We start from the raw sequence: 13574 nt of genomic DNA on the forward strand, positions 1-13574 counted from the left end.
CAAATTCCTTTCATCCCTTTGAAATATGCCTTCTCTTCTCATCTCTACCAAAGAAAAATTACAGGCTCTCTTTTTAGTCTTTGATACCAAAGTAAATTCGGTGATTTGTAGTAAATAATTATATGATACGAACCCATTTAGTAGAATTCACCTTTACTACCGGTTTGCAAGGGGAGGGAGTCCAAGGATTAATAAACTTACCCACTAATCCTAACATCATACAAGAACAAGATCGTGTTTGATTTTAAATACTAAATGGGAATTTTTTTTTGTTTCATGTTGAAGACTTGAAGCCTTAGGTGATACGAAAATATTCTCAACGCGTGGACTCCCCATTCCCCAATTAGCTGCAGGGTCCATTTATTTCTGACTTTACCCAAAGTTGTGGAAGTTTGTAGGCCGGTGCATATAGCCCATTATTATAAATCAACTAAATCTTTGCATAAAGTAATAAAATCCTTGGAAATTGGGGTCATCTACAACCATGGGCTATGGCCTACCCATCAAGTGGGCCACATCTATTAGGCCCATTGACGCTTTCACTTTTAACCCGTTGACTCAACATCAAGTGGACCATCCAATTTAAGCTTTCGGCAATAGAAGTGATTAATTTCCTGATTTCACATACCATAAAAGAATTAAATAAAAAAATAACATCAATGTAAACGATTGATCTGAAAGTGGGTTTGAATCCTGATAAATTAGTCTTTTACCTTTGAATTAGAATGACAAATATCTAACCCATGACATTTGACAAAACCCAAATCTAATGGCGGTGGAATTGGAGGGAGACTTAGGAAGTACTCCCTCAAACTAATAATCGCTAATCAAATCATAACTCTAAAGCAACATTTTTACAAAAAGACAATTGAATTAAGAGTGAATTATTTATTATACTCTTATCTGTAAAACTGAATCATTCGTTTTACTCTTACAAGAGTAAATGTCTAATAAAATTAAGAGGATTTATTTTAGTAATTTAAACTGTTGGACACATATTAGACTCAAACCTTATGGGACGTAAATAAATATATCGTGAAATTGTGATGATTGTAAGGCTATAATATGAAATTAAAGAATACATGGTGACCCACACACAAATTGAAGTTGCACGCGCAAGCGTCGTTTCATAAGATTATACAATGGTTATGAAATCTTAAAGTGTAATTATGTTAGCGAAGCCTAAGCTATAAAGCTAAAGCCTCTCTCTGTATGTTCCCAGCAGCAAGTAATGATAACCTGAACATAAAAGCAATCAGAATAATATGTGCATTTTGCATCCCAGATCACCTTCTAATGCCTTTTCAGTTATAGTTATTCTCCCTTTTCTCTATATATTTTTCTTTGATATTTACAGGCCATCTCAGTCAAATTTCTAGATAACCTCTAAAATGCAATAGTTTTTAGAATATTTGAGATTGAGAGCCACAAAGAATATATGTTTTGGAAAAATACCGTAACTATTTTTAAGACAATATTGCTCGAGAGGTTTTTGAAGAAATTGCTTCACTTTTTCCTGGAATAATGAGTTCCATAAAGAAATCGAAAACAAAAACTGTTAACATTTTAATATGTACTGCTTTTGTAGTTTTTTTCCCCTTTAAAATTAAAAAATTTTCGAGTTAACTATTAAAATTTTGGATTAAAATGCTTATATTTTATTTTATTAATTTTTGAGAAATCATTTTCATATGTATAGGATAAACCAAAACAGGCCAAACCATTTTTCAAAACTTTCATTAAATTTCAAATTGTAAACTTCATAGATTTCAAGTTAAATTTTTTAATATGTTTGAAAAGGAAACATGAAGAAAATATTTACCAAAAGAAAAAGTTGAATATTTTTATCAGCCAGGATTAAAATATCCTCTGATTTGGATGAGAAATAGACTAGACGTGAGACTTTTTCAGTACTTTAATTAGTATCGAATTCTTTGACTGTTTGAATGTTCTTATTACATTTCCTCAAAACAGTTTTGCATAATTAAAAGCATTCCTTTACACAGTATCACACAATAATAAACCTATTCATTCAATTATCTGAAAGTATGCAGTTCTACTGTTATAATCAAATTATTGTCCTTCATCTCTCGACCTTATACAGTGTCGTTTATAATATTTGTGGGGCGTGATTCTGTAATCTTAGCCTCCCATGATCCCATCCCACCAATCTAATGAGCTCATATTTAATTATAATATCGGTCGCCTTCTATTTATCATGTGTCTTATTTTAATTAAGTCGCTTTGTTTGATGTTGTATCCAACGCTCTCGTTTCCATTCTTTTAAATATAAAATTTCACTAGAGCCTTAACTCGTATTAGATTTATTAATTGGTTCTAAAATTCATAAGGATCCTTCTCTTAAATCGCAGTGGTCATGATTTAAATGTATACTAATTAATTAATTACTCAAAGACATAAAGGAAAACTTGATTTGGAAAAAAAAAAAAAAAAAGATTTATTTCATTTTCTCCTACGAGATTGCTTAGTATTAAACATATACGCTTTGTTTCTTTCAGAAAGTATTAAAAGTTCCACTATAATTGTCAAAAGCCCTTTTAAAAATATCATGTATAAGAAAATTACCGAAACCCTTTATAAATATAAATACTGTACAAAACGGATGAAAAAATAAAATAAACCCTTTGTAAATGTAAATGCTGAACAAAACGGATGAAAAAAATTAAAATAAACCCTAAAAAAAATTAGCAAGATATACATTTAATTATATTATGAGAGAAATATTAATGGGAAGAAATAAAATGATATCAACCACATAGATTTCATCATTTATAAAAGCTAGCTTTAAATTGAGACCGAGAAGAAGAATACAAAATGAAGAGACTTGGGGGACGAGCTTATGCAATTGTCATAAGTTAACACATGATGATGTTGCAGCAGGGAGAGCTAGGGATGGGTAAAGCGACATTCAAATGCACGCAACAAGTTTTCAACAGTCACTAATGAAGAAGAGTATCTTTCTGTTTCAGTGCAAGCTGGATGCTCGTGGTGAATGCATTTGAGATTGTCAGCTCAATTGTAGTAGGCATTTGATTTCATAATCTTAGCTTTACTCTATCTCTTCAAATTTCTTCCATGTATATATCCTCCACATGCAACCAACTTTGTAGAGTTGAAGTAGTTTAAATGGAAAGGAAAAAACAGAAGCAACAATAAATGAAAACATGAGAGACTTGTAAGATAAAGGAAGTTACCTTTATCTAAAATACCAATTACCAAATGTCAACCAAACCAGTATTGGTGGAGTGGAAATGACAAATCACTCTTTGCTTCATTCTTTATTTCAAAATCAAAGTGAGATTTCTACCTTTTCTTTTACAATGTAATAGCTGTAGTAAAGTACTATAGTGATAGCCATTAACTAGACATCTCAACAAGTTAATAGTATCCTTCTAATAATAAAGAGAATAACTAATGATGTTATCAGTTTGATAAATATAGAAAGTAATACTATATTTACAAAGAAATTTTACAAAAATCTCCATACAAAGTGATGTGGCAAAAAATGAATGAAAGAATGAATTTAATAAGTTTTACTTTTTGTTTTACTTTTCCATTCATTTTTTGCCACCTCACTTTATATGAAATTTTTTGTAAAATTTCTTTGTAAGTATAGTATTATTGAATATGGAAAGGCCTTATTTTTCATTCCAAACAACAATTTTTGTTTGAAAATATTCAAGTCTTATAACCTTTTCATTTCATCCAAAATGGTCCCCGATATGGCCTTCAGATCTAGTCATTCTCATACCAAGTTACATCTTTTAATTTCTACTAATGTCTTAGAAAATCTTTATCACTAACATAATAAATATAAAGAAAGAAAGTCTCATTATGATGAATGAAGAGACATACAAAAATAAATCTTTTTAGAAAAACAATACAAAGATACGTGTTTTGTCCCTTGCTTAATTTTGCATCTAGCTATGAGCTGTAAAATCCAAAGGCTGAATAATGTAACACAAGAAAAGAATCAAAAGAAACGCAATGGACATAACATTACATATGTAATAACAAGCAAAAGAAAACAGATAAAATATAGTGTTATTGTTCATAAGTTAATAGGGATAGTGGTGGAAACAAAGCAAAGAAACAAGATGGGGCCTGGCAACTGTTTTAGAGTGAGAAATAAAAAGGCTGCCAAAGAATATAGAAATGGAAATCAAGGTCGTCCCACTCTTTTCTTGTATTGTCACCATCCACTTCTCTTTTCCCCGCATTTCTCTCTCTTTTCTCTCTTGTTACTAATCATTCCCACTCACCAACATCAACTCAACAATTTGTGTTTATGTTTAATATTTGTATTCCATGAGCAAAACTCATAAAGAAATTAAGGGCAAGCATATTAGGTTTATATTTGCATTTAAGTGTATGCACAAAGAATGAGAGTGCAGTAACTTAGAACTTTTGCGGTTCCCCGCCAACTGACAGCACACTGAAAGATGATTATGAGGTTTTGGATCAGTGGCTTGTGAATCTGTCAGCACCTTCCACAAACGTCTCTCAATCCGTTTGGCCGTTTTTGGCATCACATCAAACTCTTTAGCACGCCACCCACTTTAACCCTAAATTTAATTATTGTATTCTCTATTTTTTTTTTCTTTTGATAAATGTTTCAAGCATTTGTATCATACCTGTATGGGTAAAATTTGTTCACCCCTCATTCTTGTCAATCAAAGACAATTACTCCAATTCTCGAATTATTTCTGACCTACATTTTCTTTAAAAAATTCAGAGCACAATTCCTTCAATTCTTGAATTGCTTTTCACCTCATTACAGTTAATTATTATCAGGGAATTTTTTTTTTTTTTTCCTGCTAATGCTCTTCCTAAGATAAAGCTAAAAGAAGCTCTTATCCATGCTGATCTACCCTTGAAATTTAACTAAAATTCAACTTTATGGACAATATGTTGAAAACTCTGTCACATGATATCCATTGAATCCTAGGTGCACCCAATTATGTCAAGGGATGGGCATTTTCCCCGCCCTGAAACTGTCGGGGGCTGGGACGAGCCTAGGCCCAATGACATTCCCGGCCTCGGGGACGAAGGTAGTCATGTCCCTGGCCCGCCTCGTCCTTGTCCCGGCATTTTGTTATTTTCATAATATATTAATGTTAATTGACAGATCTATTAATATATTAGAATAATTACATTAATTGTTATTTCCTTATTAATTAGCAGAATTGTCCAAACTTTTATTATAATTAAATTTGAGCTAATTGTTATTTTCATATTCTATTGGAGATAACTACTTAGGTCAGACGTTGGGACCAAAATATATTTAACTCCAACCACTAGAGACACAAAATTATGTGATAAATGCTACTTTTGTTCCTATACTTACAAAGTTTAGAGAAAAATTCACATAATTATACCTAATTAGCAGTCTAAATAATTTGAAATATAAAGTTAAAATATTTCTTTTGTAAATATGATTTGTTGAAATGCTTATTCTGACAATGAATATTAAAAAAAAAAAAAAAATTTAAACTCTAAATTTAACAAAGGAATCTCTTGTTGGTTTTTTAATAAATTAAGTTAAAATACTCAAATAAATAATCTTGAAGTTGAAGATAATTTGTATAGATAATAATGTATTAGGGAGGTTCTTTAGCCAATTATTTCAATTATATAATAATCATCGTCAAAATAGATAACCTATGTGGTACTTGATTTGATAAATTATAAATACTATAAATCAAATTAATTGTCAAGTTAATATTAATTATTTGAAAGACAACATATTACTTTAGGCGGGCCGGGCTGAGAGTGGGAATAACCACATCCCTGCAGGTCGGGCTTGGGGATTCCCCTACATCCCCATCCTAGGGACGGGTCAGGCTCGGGGAATCCCCTTGAGCCCTAGGCTGGGCTTGGAGACAGGGGTCCTCGGCCCCGACTTGGCCCGTGCCCATCCCTATATGTCACTAGGGATGTCAACTTTCCAAGCTTGGCTAGATTTTTCTGTGTCCAAACCCGATCTGGAGAATGAAGAATGGACCCAAACAAAGGAATTTATATCCCAGGATCGATTCTAAAGTAACAAACCCAAGGCTTTAGACCCAAATTATGTAAATTGTAAACATTATGGCTTTCAACAATAACTGAATAACCTTTTTTTCTTTGAATTTTTAAAATTGTAACCTATAAGTTGCATCATGAATAAAAAGACTTTTCAAGCATAAACACTAATAAATTCTTAGTGTATAGAATATAAATAAAAGCATCCATAAAATATGGTAGAGCATTAACTATACATGGTAACATAATATACCAGCTAATATGGTGATGTATGAGTTGAGAGAGAAGAAATGCTCAAAGATTTATAGTGATTCAGAGCTCTATCCACAAGCCCCTTACATCCACTTCTTCAAGGCAACCTCCTTAAAGTTCCACCAGAATCAGATTGCGCCAAATACACTAGTTTGATAGGATTTCACCTCTTTATAATAAATTGACAGGATTTCACCTCTTTATTTACATGATTTCGCCACCAAGATGTTTGCATAAAATTATATGAAAGATTACCTCTTAAACTAGGCTTAAACACACAATAAAAACAACACTCTCAAATGTTTTCAAATGAGTACAAGAGAGTGATGATTTGATTTGGATTTTTAGCTCAAGAGATTATGTGAGAATGATTTTGATAAGACTTTGTATCTCTGATATTCTCTACATCTTTCTTAGCAATAAAATGCCATATTTATTACTCATATCTTCCCTTAGAAACAAAGAGTCGTTGCTCCATTTAATGCAAGGATGTAAAGCTTGTAGACACGGAGGAATAGGCATTCCACCATTGCGAATGGTCGTTCTTGTCACCAACGATCATTTCGTACAACTATAGGGTTTCTGGTATGATCGTTCCACCATCGTGAACGATCATACCACCATTACGAATGGTCATTCCACCACGGGGAATGGTCGATCCATTGACTCCTTAAAAATCCATACGAATTCCAGAAGAAGGGACGACTTCCTGGAATGATGACATTTTTGCCAAGAGCAATCTTTGAGTGTGAATGGTCATTCCACCATGAGGAACGGTCATTCCACTTTAGATGCTTAAACTTCAACTTGATCTTCAAAGCTTGTCTTCCAAGATTTGTCAAAGGTGCGAAATGTTTGAATTCTAAGTACTTTGACTTTTTACTTGGATAGAATAAGCGTGCTACTTGGTTGTGCTGTTGTGAGCGACTTGACTCAATTTTGGACAGAAGCATGCACGGTCATGTGGAATGTTGATGTGTTGAGAGGAACATGCATCTGGGCAACTTTTTGATACATGGAACAACATTTCTTGGTCTTGCATGGTCATACCAACTTGGAAAAACGCATTTTTTTTTTTTTGTTATGACTTCCTGTCATACCTTGGCATGTTTGCTATAGAACCAATCAACTCTTTGGTTAGTTTTGGCACATCAAAACATATGTAGGCTCAACAATAATGTACAATCATAGTGATATGGTAACTTAGTCAACAACTAACGTTTCCCCTGAAACTCAAGATAGGGAAGTGGAAACCAACTTGAGTTTGGAAGTCAAATCTTGAAATTGTCTAGGAAGATGAGCTTTGGTAAAGACATTTGTTCGTTGATCAGTTGAGGGATTGAAACAAGTTGAGTAGTTCCTCAAGTAATGTGTTGGTGGGCAACATGATTGTCTATCTCTATTTGTTTTGCATGATCATGAAACAAATCATTATGAGCTATTTGAATGGCACTTTGATTGTCATAATTGTTGGACCCTTGTGTGTTTTGATGTGCCAAAACTAGCAAAACAATTGTATGAGGAATAACAAAACTCTAAGGCATGACATAAGTCATGACCAAAAATGAAAATGCAGGATTTAAGCTTGGAACGCATGTTCCTAAATGAGGAACTTCTGTTCTCAACTCTAGGCAAGCACCCCTCATATCCTTACGCTGTCCTTTAGAACATCTCTTCGGTTTAAACATTTGAATGTCTATGACCTATAAATGCAATCTTACTAGTCCTAGACTCAATGACTTCACAATATAAGGACCGAAAAACAACTTTAAAGCCCGTATCACTCAATTGACTAATGCTTAACAAAGTATGCTTCAATCCATCAACAAGCAACACATCACGAATAGTTAGAGACTTGTTACCAATAGAGCCAATGCCAATGACTCTTCTTTTTGAGTTTTCACCAAAGCGGACATTTCCTCCATTCATTCAGGAGAAGTTGGCACGAAGCCTTTCCAGAGATCAATTTTTCAAGATTTCAGTTTTTGTTTTTTCTTGCTCTACTTTTATGTATAAGTTTCAAATTGTTATGATGATGAGTTCAAAACTGATGTTGATTATTATCACTTTGATTATGGAGTAGATTTTTATTGTTAAGGGGTAGATTCTACCGAACCATGTTGACTTTATTTTCAATTCTATCAAAGTATTAAGGAATTTTATTGTTCTACAAGAATCTGTGTAATTTGTTAGAATAGGTGCCCCAGAGCCAATCATATTGTTGTATATTAACTCTATGGATCATGATTAGTCCATTTATAAAAGGCATCGTTTATATTATGTAAAACATATTCCATATGTATGTATTAATATATGTCCTTAGAGTAGTTGAACCATGTGGAGGGAATCATGCAGTGATAAGTCTTGACTGTGAGATCCCTATGATCACATTTGGTGGTTATTCTAGAAACGTCTGTGTTAGTAAACGGTCCCGTATACGTAGCGAAAACGAAAAATATAATATAACAGGATCGTTTACATGAGCCAAGATCAAGGGTATGATTTTACAATTTATATTAAATAAAATCTGCATAAATATTCAACATGAGTTAAGAGAAACAAACGCACATTGAAGGCTCCTCCAAATTTGTCGACAAACGTTTTGCTACCGATCCAAGTGTAGGATCGAACCTGCGTAGTCCACACGAAGACAATCTTAAAAGAACCAAAGAGGGATTTGCTAGATCCTCTTTGGCTTCAAGATTAAGAAGAAGACAAAATCAATTGAATTGATTTTAGGCTCAAGATGTTACTGCCGTGGGAGAAGCAAAAGGGCTGCTGTGTGTATTTTGGTTTTACAAAGAAAAAAACTCCTCAATTAAAAATCACACACTTTTCCTTTTATATTTAAAAAACAATTTGCCCTAATCCCATACGGAATAGGCTTGGGCTCCAACCCAAACGCCCCATGTTGCCAAACACTCCCAATTTGATTTATTTTAATTTCCATCATTATCTCAATTAAAATCAATTAATATATATATTTAAATATATATTAACATTTAACAATAATGATAATATATTTAAATATGTGCGAACACACATTTAAACGTAATTTCACTTATTTAATTTTTCTAACAAATTAAATAAAGGCTACGACCTCAGCAAATTTAATTGCACTGTGAAATTACCAAAATACCCTTTCGCCTTAAAAGACGAAAACGCCCTTCTTTCTTCTTGCATCTTAAATTGTCTTCTATGTGTGTGACCCTTAGGCTCCTCATCATATCGGCAGTGTATAGTATTGCGATTAACACCAATTAATCGTCTCACTAATACACAGACCAAGATTGGCCCCTAGCAAGGCATCATGGCCACCCGATAGATTCGGATTCAGCAAAGTAGCTACCTGTCAACGATATGGTTACCGTGCAATTCGATCCTTTCATCATACGTTATCTCGACGAGACGAAGGCATAGAAATAGTGTCAACCTTCGGTTACTCTCGATATTATTTATTCAGTTTCTGGACCAATGACCCGTATTATAAACTGGATAGAGCAACAACTCAATCCCACTGTGGCCACAGTTTTAGTGTCATTGCCATATACTGAATTGCGCCGTGAGATAACTTTCTCCCGTACCCGGGAGTGATAAATCCTCTGTCAATCCACCATAGTCTTGATACACTCCTTGATGCAGCCAATCACCACCGTATTGACAGCTCTGAAAAGAACTGCGTTAGGCTAGTGTCAAACTACACCAATCGGTGCACAAGGCGCTCCGGTGATCTCAAGTCTAAGGATCACATGCACCACCATTCGTTAGAGGATTTGTTCCATAGACACTGGGGTTACCATCCATATGGAATCCTCTGGTGGGTCAGTCCAGTGAACTTGCTGTGGTGTAATCGCCTACAACAAACACCCATGTGTTGCACCAGGTTGTCATCAAACAACCTTGACAAGTGAGATCAGTCACTGCCTTTCGACAGGGTCGTTCAACACTATGATAGCCTTACCGTATTATCTGTGTCCTTAGTTCAGAATAATACTGGGGCTACGGACGTTTCTAGAATGGCCACCATATGTGCTCCTAGGGTTCTCACTATCAAGATTTGAAACACTTGATACCCTCGTCACGGCTCCACCATTCTAAGGACATATATCAATACATATTGCAATAATAATGATTTATGCGATATAGAATAAAATGCCTTTTATTGATTAATGAACATTATTACAAAGAGTCAATTCTACAATAATTGATTGGCTCTAGGGCATCTACTCTAACTGTCTGTAGCCCCAGTATTATCCTGACTTAAGGCACAGATAATATAGTAAGACTATCATAGCATTGAACAACCCTACTGAAAGGTAGTGACAGATCTTGCATGTCAAGGTTGTTTGGTGACAACTTGGTGTGACGCATGGGTGCTTGTTACTCATGAGTTCACCGAACTGACCCATAAGAGGATTCCATATAAATGGTAACCCTAACGTCTATGGAACACATCTTCTAACGGATGGTGGTGCATGTGGTCCTTAAACTTGAGATCACCGAATCGTCGTGTGTAAATATTGGTGTAGTTTGACAGTAATCCTATTTAGAGTTATCAGTATGGTGGTGATTGGCTGCATTGAGAAGTACGTTATGATTATGGTGGATCGACAAAGGATTTATCACTCTTGGGTGCAGGAGAAATTATCTCGATGAGATATTCGGTAAAAGACAATGACCTTGAATCTGTGGTTACAGTGGAATCGAGTTGGTGCTCGATTGGCTGATTGGTTTGATAACCGAATCTGAATATGTCAAGGTGGTTTATACTTGAAGCTAGCATTATTTCTATGCTTCAAACCTTGATGACATAATAGATGATGAAAGGATTTGATTGCATGATAACCATACTATTTTCAGGTAGCGAATATGTTGAATTTGAATCTGTCGTGTGGCCATGATGCCTTGCTAAAGGCCAATTTGGTATGTGTGTAATGAGATGATTGATAGGGCATTGATCACGATATTACTCACGGCCAACATGATAAGGAGCTTATAGGTCACACACTTAAAAGGCAATTTAAAGAAGATAACGAGTAAGGGGTATTTTCGTCATTTATTGACGAAGGGGTATTTTGGTAAATCTTACAAAGCAATTAAATTTGCTGGAAAGGTTGTTGCTTGGATCCAATCCCGTATTGGATTTAATATGTAAGATTGATTATTTATTTAAATATATATTGTCATATGTATATTATAAATAAATAAAACGTCATTATTTAAATCACATATTGGTATATATATGTTTTAAATACTGAAAACTCATTATTGGATGAAATACTAATGGCCTAATACCCAGTTAGTGATTTTCTTTGGAAATCAAAGAATCTAATCATTTAATTAGTTAAGGGTATATTAGTAATATATTCTAATTAGGGAAATTAGGGTGTGCCTATAAAAAGGCACTTTTCCCCAAATTTCCCTAAGAGTCCATTCATTGCCGCCCAAGAGAAAAAGTTGAGAGAATTTTTCTCGATTTTTGTTACTCCTTCTTTAAACATCACCATCAAACTAGCAAAGTGATCGTGTGTTGATTCTTGCCTTTGTGTGGATATCGTGGGTTCACTTCTATCCATGAGGTGTGAGCGTTTTTCAACGATCAAGTAGTGGAGCCATCAACGTGGGTAAGAATCTAAAACCTTGAATGGATTTTTGATGTTCTTGTAAACAACTTATTTCTCATATATGGGTTTTGGGGCTTTAGGTTTTAATTGGTAAATTCTTGTTTTCCGCTGCCTATTTCTTTGATTAATTCCTAATAGTGGTATAAGAGCCTCTTATATGAGATTACAGTGTTTATTCTTTGTTGGAAATTGTGTGATTTGATGATTGCATGATTTGGGTTTTAATTTGATTGATTTTGATTTTGATTAATTGGATTAAAATGGATATTATTGGGTTGATGGGATTATTAAAATCTGTTGTGATTGGGTTGACTTTTATTGAAATTGGTGCGGATTTGAAACCCTAGATGCACCAACGTGTGTGGTGGTGTTGACTGTCATGTGTGGTGGCGCACGACAGTGCCGTGACTCAAAGTAATAGCAATTCGCGAGCTGCTATAGCCAATTACACGTGTGCGAGAGCACGGTTGCTGTTTTCTTTGCACATAGTAGCCGCCTACTACCATGCATGGAGGAGGGGATGGCTAGATGTTTCAACATGCATCCTTGGCTAAAACCCATCGAGGTTTTCAGGGGTTATGTGCCTCATTGTCCCTAAAAGCGTCGGTTGAGAAATGTGGGACTATTGTCATTCACTAAAATGTTGTTGTGTACGGTGGTTGCCTTGGGCCTACCATTGCCGCAAACGGCCCAACCTTGTTGGCCATGTGTTTATCCATGTAGTCTTGACCTTCATCTTTTGTTTTCACACAAGTGTTTGACACGTTATGCATTTTTATGCACAATTGTCCTGTTCTAGGCAGCTTGTATTTTCCTCCAGGGAACTCGCTCTTATTTACACTACAGTGCTTATTTTATAGTGATTCAAAATCTCACGTGTCATTGCATGTGTGAGGATTGCTTCAGTGGGTTTATGTTAGTTTTTGAACTTTTGTAGCATGGTGTTTCAGTCTATTTACAGTTAGTCGACGCTGGTGCTCGTTAATTCGCTGCAGGTTCGTAAATAGGTCATAACAGATTCAATAGTGAGTCAATTGACTCACGGTTTGTACCAATAGATTACTAACATGTTGGTGCACATTTAGCAAGTCTTTAATGCTATTTCCCATATGCGTCGATGCGCATAAAAGCACTGTTTTGGGTAGCTTACGCGTTAGTGCAAGTGAGCTTCATTTTGGGCTGTTTTTGGTATTGTTGCGCATTGATATTGGCTCAAAATTTAATATAATTGTTGCTGCATATTATAATCATTCTGGAGGCCCATTTTGGAAAGGCCCAGCAACAAGGGACTAAACTAAAAGGTTTATAACTTGTTGGGTTTAAACAAACAAGGAATAACATCAAGGGGTAGTTCTTAATTTGCCAAGTGATAAAAAAATGTGGTTTTTGATTGATTTTTATATGCATATTCTTGAGATGAAATTGCATGGTGTTGGTTGCATTTGCCTTTAGACGTAGTTAAATTTAAGGATTGTAAATTCAATTTAAATAAGGCCTACGTGCCTTGCCCATCTTTATAATCTCTTGTATTCTCTCTCTCATCTTACTGCCCTCGAATGTAAATCGAGGTTTCTCTTTATTGATGTAAATTTAAATTAGAATTTATTTTAATTTAATGTAATGATCGACAAGAAGAAGCATTGGATTAAGAAG

Source organism: Pistacia vera, unplaced genomic scaffold, assembly GCF_008641045.1.
Source record: "Pistacia vera cultivar Batoury unplaced genomic scaffold, PisVer_v2 Contig1143, whole genome shotgun sequence".
Lineage (NCBI taxonomy): Eukaryota > Viridiplantae > Streptophyta > Magnoliopsida > Sapindales > Anacardiaceae > Pistacia > Pistacia vera.